Genomic DNA, 6,000 nt, shown 5'->3' with positions numbered 1-6,000 from the left:
AATTTGGAATTTAAATCACAGCATGATGTGTGATAGCCTTTTAAGATTAAACCATCTCGAATGAGATTTCTGCGTAAAATTAAATTCTCATGAGTACCCTCATGCGAATATCTGCTTATGAAATACTTGCCTATGCTCCCACTGGAGTCAAAGTACATGGATACAAGGAATTCTAAGGATCCGGTGACTTAAATCTGTTTGGCTGCAATGGGAGCTTAGATGTCTAACTCATCTACATAACTCATCTACTGCATCTACCTGAAAGGAGGCTGTAGCCAGGTGGGTGTTGGTCTCTTCTCCCAGGAAAGAAGTGATAAAACTAAAGAAAATGACATCAAGTTGTTCCAGGGGAGGTTTGGTCTGGATAACAGGCACAGGAAGGGTGGAACAGCCCTGGAACAGGCTGCCCAGGGCAGTGGTGAAATCACCCTCCATGGAAGTGCTAAAAAAAAAAAAAAAAAAAAAAAAAAAAAAAAAGTGTAAATGTGGTGCTTGGGGACATGGTTTAGTGGTGGCCTTGGCAGTGCTGGTGGAATGGTTGGACTCAGTGACTTCAGAGGGCTTTTACAAGCTAAATGATTCTGTGATTCTAAATGTGTCTTGTTCCACAGGGTGAACCCAAACCATGATGAGCTTCCTGACTAACACTGGGGGAAAAGCAATCAGTAAAGCCAGTTTGAACTCAAGACTTTCTAACATGTTTTCTTTCACTTCCACAAGTATTTGTAGAATTGGAATATTTTTCCGATGAGATCTGTAGTCTCTAGACCAACATTTGTCATTTCTAATCACAGCTATGCAGGAAGTGTAGGACTTTGTGTACATGCACCTATGTTTGCATGCTGCTGTCTGTGCCATCCTATTGTTCTACTGATTGTCAAGACCAAAATTTGTTGTTGAAAGAGAAACAGGCTTTTCTGAAATAGGTGTTGAGCAGTCCTCTTCCAAGAGAAAAACATTCTGGTTGCTTAGCAGAGGCTGTGCCATAGCCCCAGTCTGACAGTGTATTTCTCATGACAATGAACATTCACAAAACATAGGAAATTTCATATTTTCTTCCCTTGGGGAAGAAAAGTTCTTTGATGTATTCCCTTTGGTTCCACAGGCTGAGGTAGGAAGGTGGATGTGCTGTGATCACAACAAAAGTAAATGTCAAGGTTGAAATTGTTTGTGTTTATTTATATTTTAAAGCTTTGACTAAGGAAAAAAAAAAACAACCACAACAACTCAGAGAAGAGGATTTGATATTATCCATATCTCAAATATTGAACTGTCTTGGACTGACAATGGGTAATGACAGAATGAAAATTACTAGATTTTTATTTTGACACTTCTCCCACTAGATTCTGCACATTTTCTACTAGAATGTATTCTAAAATAGATTATAAGAATGTATTAAAAGATATTTATAAGTCTGAAAGATTCCATATTCTTAAAATTTTAACCTTGCATAAAGGGCTTAAATATTTGGGGCAGGAGGAAACTTATTAAGTGTTTTTTCTTTGTTTTGAATCTCCATTATAGATGAGTTTCATTGGATTAGCAAAATCTGAATTCATCCACATAGTATTAACTGCGATTTGTTTCAACTCAGGATGGTAATTTTGTTGCTTTTTTCTTTTTCTTTTTCTTTTTTTTTTTTTTCCCCAAAGAGAAATGAAAGCAATTTGTCTCTTAAAACATGACTTTAGGAAACTTAATACAGAGTAAATACCCTGCAAATATTGTTCCTCAGCCACCCACTACACTACAAAAACTTAGGTACATGTGTTTAAACTGATAACCTACTTACCTAAAAGGAATACAATGTAAGATATAAAGTTTACAATTTTAGAAGATGCACAGAGTCAACTAAGACTTCCATTAAGTATAATTGTTTGATTAGTTTTTTTCCTAAGGACCATTGGCACTGCCATTTTGTTTGAGTTTTAGGTGTAGTCTGAGCATTCCTCTTTGTTTCTTTTCAGCATTTTCATTATCGTAATCTAGAATTGAAGCTGTTTCATATGAAGGCATATTGTGCATATATAGAAAACCCACCCATCACAACAGGAGGTATTTTTGCATTGAGAGATTTTCTTGCCACTAATGAATTGAAAGTTATTTTGTCCTGCTAAAAAAACAATACAAAAGACCCCCAAAATAAACAAAAACAAAACAAAAAAACACAAACACCCCCCCCCCCCCCCAACCTAACAAAACCAAAACCGAAACAACTCAGACTTCCGAGAGTGGAAATTTACTCAGAAATTATTCTAAAATCTTTCTGGTGACAACCAGTTTTATCAGTAGTAGCTGCCCTGAACAGTGAATGGCCACAGAGCCTATCACTAGCACTGTGTATCAATAACATGGACTGAACAATTAGACACAGCCATTCAAGGTGCAAGCGATTTCACTTTCATCTGTCTGCCTATAGATACTTATTTGCATATGCACAGGAGTCCTTTACAAATGAATGGATGTGTAATTCAATTAATTCATAAACTGTGTTCCAGAACTTTAGCAAAATACCCTGATAGGTAGAAGCGTTGATTAGCCAGTTAACAGGGATGGATGTTTCCTGTGAATTTGGAATGAGGAATTAAAATTTCGGTATGGTATGTGAAATCCTTTAAAGACTAAACCACCTGAAATGAGATTTTCATGTAAATATCTACACATGAATTACTTGTGTATGCTCCCGCTGGAGTTAAAGGAGATGGAATCAAGGGATTCTCTGGATCTGCTGACTTTGTTTGCAATAGAAGCTAGAACAACAAAGTTATTTACTCTTACTCTATTTCTGGAAGAGGAACACAAATTCTTTCATATCCCAACCTGTTGACTATGGAAATTACTTTTCTTTTACATTACAACATATCCTTCAATTTTCAACTGTAGGACAAGATTCTGTGGTGGATTTGATTCCACTGTACCATTTGCAATAAAAACCTAGAATCCAAATGAAAATTGTGGATGTAAACACACATGAATGTACATTAATGAACATGAATCAACTACATATCACATATACTCAGTATGATCAAAGAAGCAGCTGATCCAGATGGTACTTAAGGGTGTATGTATCTTTATTTATGTAATGCAAACCCAGTCTGGATATGAACAGGAAGGTTAATTACATCCTGCACAAGCCTATTTTTCACTAGAAGGGGTTAAGAGTACATCATGCAAATGAGACATTGGATCAGACTATCAGAATCTGAACTTCATATTCAAATTGCACACTAAGTGATCATCTCTGTACTTTCTGTATACCTCACATGCCAAATTCACAGGTAATACTAAACCTATGCATCAGCAACAGAGTTTATAGTGATACACTGAAAAGAAAGTCTGTTTCGTCATGTAGGTTTCATTTTCTCAATTCTTAAATCTGCAAGGCCAAATTATCAGTCATTAGATCTAGTCAGGGAAATAACACAAAAACTACTAATACAGTGGATATTAGAGAAGTTCATGCAACAAACCCTCGACTGGCAGAGCTAATTGTAATTCCTGTTGCTTAGCACTGAAATTTTTTAACCTTATATCTATGAAGGCAATTATGTGAAGAATTAGTTTATCCCAGCAGACATCAGCTTTCCCTGCATTATTTTAAGTACCAAAGCTACTGAACAACATAGCCTGCAAGGCGATGGAAAACACTAGGCAGACAGGTAAACATATGCATATGAGCAAACGCTATTTTGGGGTAGCTCCCAAAACAAGCTGTACACTTCCTAAAATAGCGACAGACAAAAGTCTGGAATCTGCAATCTGCCAGAGAAAGATGAGCTGATCTTCTAAGATATTTTATAAAGTATTAGCAGCACATCACAGCAAACAAATACCTGAAACATCAACTGCAAAACTGAAGGAAAAGGAGTCCTGTTGTAAGATTGTCCTACAGCTGTGACCTTTCAGGTGAAACCTGAAAACACACGGCCCATGAAGGCTCAGGGAATGAAGGCGCTCAGCTGAAAGCAGGGGTGCAGTATCTGAGAAGATACGGGCTGATGTCAGAGAACCCTCTGGACTTTCATGGATAGGAAGCAGCAGGCAGTAAGAATGGAAGATTCAATTTTTAGGTGCAAGGACACCTCTATTTGTGGCATTTGAGAGGCTGCAGAGTAAACTACCTCGTGTTGGATGGGAAAGGTGGAATCAGACCTCAGGATAAGCTACAACCTCCACGCTCTTACTCTCCAGAATGTTGTCAAACACAAAACTTCAAAGGCAGACAGAGATCCAGAGTCTCAAAGCAGTGATGAGATGGTGGTCTAGTGAAGAGAGACTTAAATTTACTATGAAATGGGGAAATTTCTGGGATTTGAAGAACTTGTACTGGAAAGATACTTGTACTTGTTCTATCCAAATGTACCCATTGAAAGTCATAGAAAAATATTTAAGCTAGGAACAGGGAAAAGCCAAAAGGCACACAAGGTGTCCCCCAGGAAACAGTGCTGAAGCTGATTTTGTTCAGCCAAACAAACTCTACTTAAAAGCAATGAACAGAAAAATAAATATTTACATCCAGATGTTTGTAATCTTGTTCTGGTAACCAAAAGTCAGAATGAAGGTTAGGAGCAACAAAAAGACCTCATAAAACTGAGTGAATAATGAAAAAAAAAAAAAAGTGGCCTGAGTGCTTTATGTAGTTATGAATAATGCATCTATAGAAAAACAACATAAACCATGTATACACAATGCAAAACATTGAACTGATTTTTTTAAAACCAGGCAGTCAAAGAAGCCAATGAAATGTGGTGCCTCATCAAGAATAGCATCAAAAAAAGGAAGAGGTGTCATTTTTTCAATGTTCCAAAAAGCAGTATTTTTATTTCATCTTCCTGTTTTGAAATAGTTATCTGGAAGTTTAGAAAGCAAAGTAACCAAGATTCTCTTAAATGCTTTATCTGGCTTGGCTTTGCTCGTGTGAATAGATAAAGATAGGGATAAAAGCAGCCCCAGATGTTTAGAGAAGAGTGGAAGACACATCCTAATTTCCCTATTGAAAGCACTCCCCCCTTGTTCATTAATTGTTCTGCTGCCAGACCCCTCAAGGCCTGGCAAAGTAGGAACCAAGTGGCTGTGTCCATCAAGCTGCAGGAGCAGCCTGCTTAAAAGATTCTCCAAGCATCATTAGCTTAAGAATGTTTCTTAAATAATAAAAGAGGTGAACCCAGAACTTTGGAAATGTTCAAGCAAACTTTTTGTGCCTCACAGGGAATAATGCACTGAATGGATTTGTTCCAGAATTGTTGCAAACTAGCACTTCAGTTTGCCAAAATAAAATATGACAGGCTGGAGTTTTTTTCCAAATGATAAATGTATGGATACAGCGATAATGCAGTGTGAAGTCTCAGCTTAGAATTTCTTAGGCTGGATTACAGATCACACTTAAAAGTCTAGTAGTGTCACAGTTTGCCTGGCACTGACACAGTCTGATATTGACAGCTAAAAATATAATATACAACACAGAGAAATTCTCTGCTGGTAGATGTTTGAAAGACAAAATATGAAATGCTTACTAGCTTGAGTTACTGAATTTAAGCATTGTTTCTTCAGCTTATCTTACCTTAAAAAAACCCCCAAACCAAACCATAACAAAAACAGCAATATTTTAAGAGCAACAGAACAAATTACCTATCTCAAAAATTGAGCTCCAGATTCCTTATCAGGTTATGAGTTGTAAAGAATCTGAAAGTTAAGTAATGGTTTAAAGGCAGAACTGAGAACCTTGATGAAAGGTTCTAAGATGAAATGCAGTTTAAATTCAAAGTCTGGCATTGGGGCCTAACATTTTAAAGGAAATGTCTTTAATATGTTCAGAGAAAGCCTGCAGTGTAGAGGTGACCAACCCAGGTTCTGACAAGCAGTTCACTCCCAAATAACAGTGTGAGTGTTATGTGGTGGTCAGCCTCTACTAAACCATCCTGGACTTCAGTAATGTTTTGTAAACTGAACTAAAACATGCTGTTGTAATTAAACTGACAAATTTAACCTACTCAGTCAGCA

The sequence above is a fragment of the Chamaea fasciata genome, unplaced genomic scaffold (assembly GCF_029207755.1).
Source record: "Chamaea fasciata isolate MVZ Bird 193981 ecotype frontalis unplaced genomic scaffold, bChaFas1.0.hap1 SCAF_6, whole genome shotgun sequence".
Taxonomy (NCBI): domain Eukaryota; kingdom Metazoa; phylum Chordata; class Aves; order Passeriformes; family Sylviidae; genus Chamaea; species Chamaea fasciata.
This window is presented reverse-complemented; position numbering follows the sequence as displayed.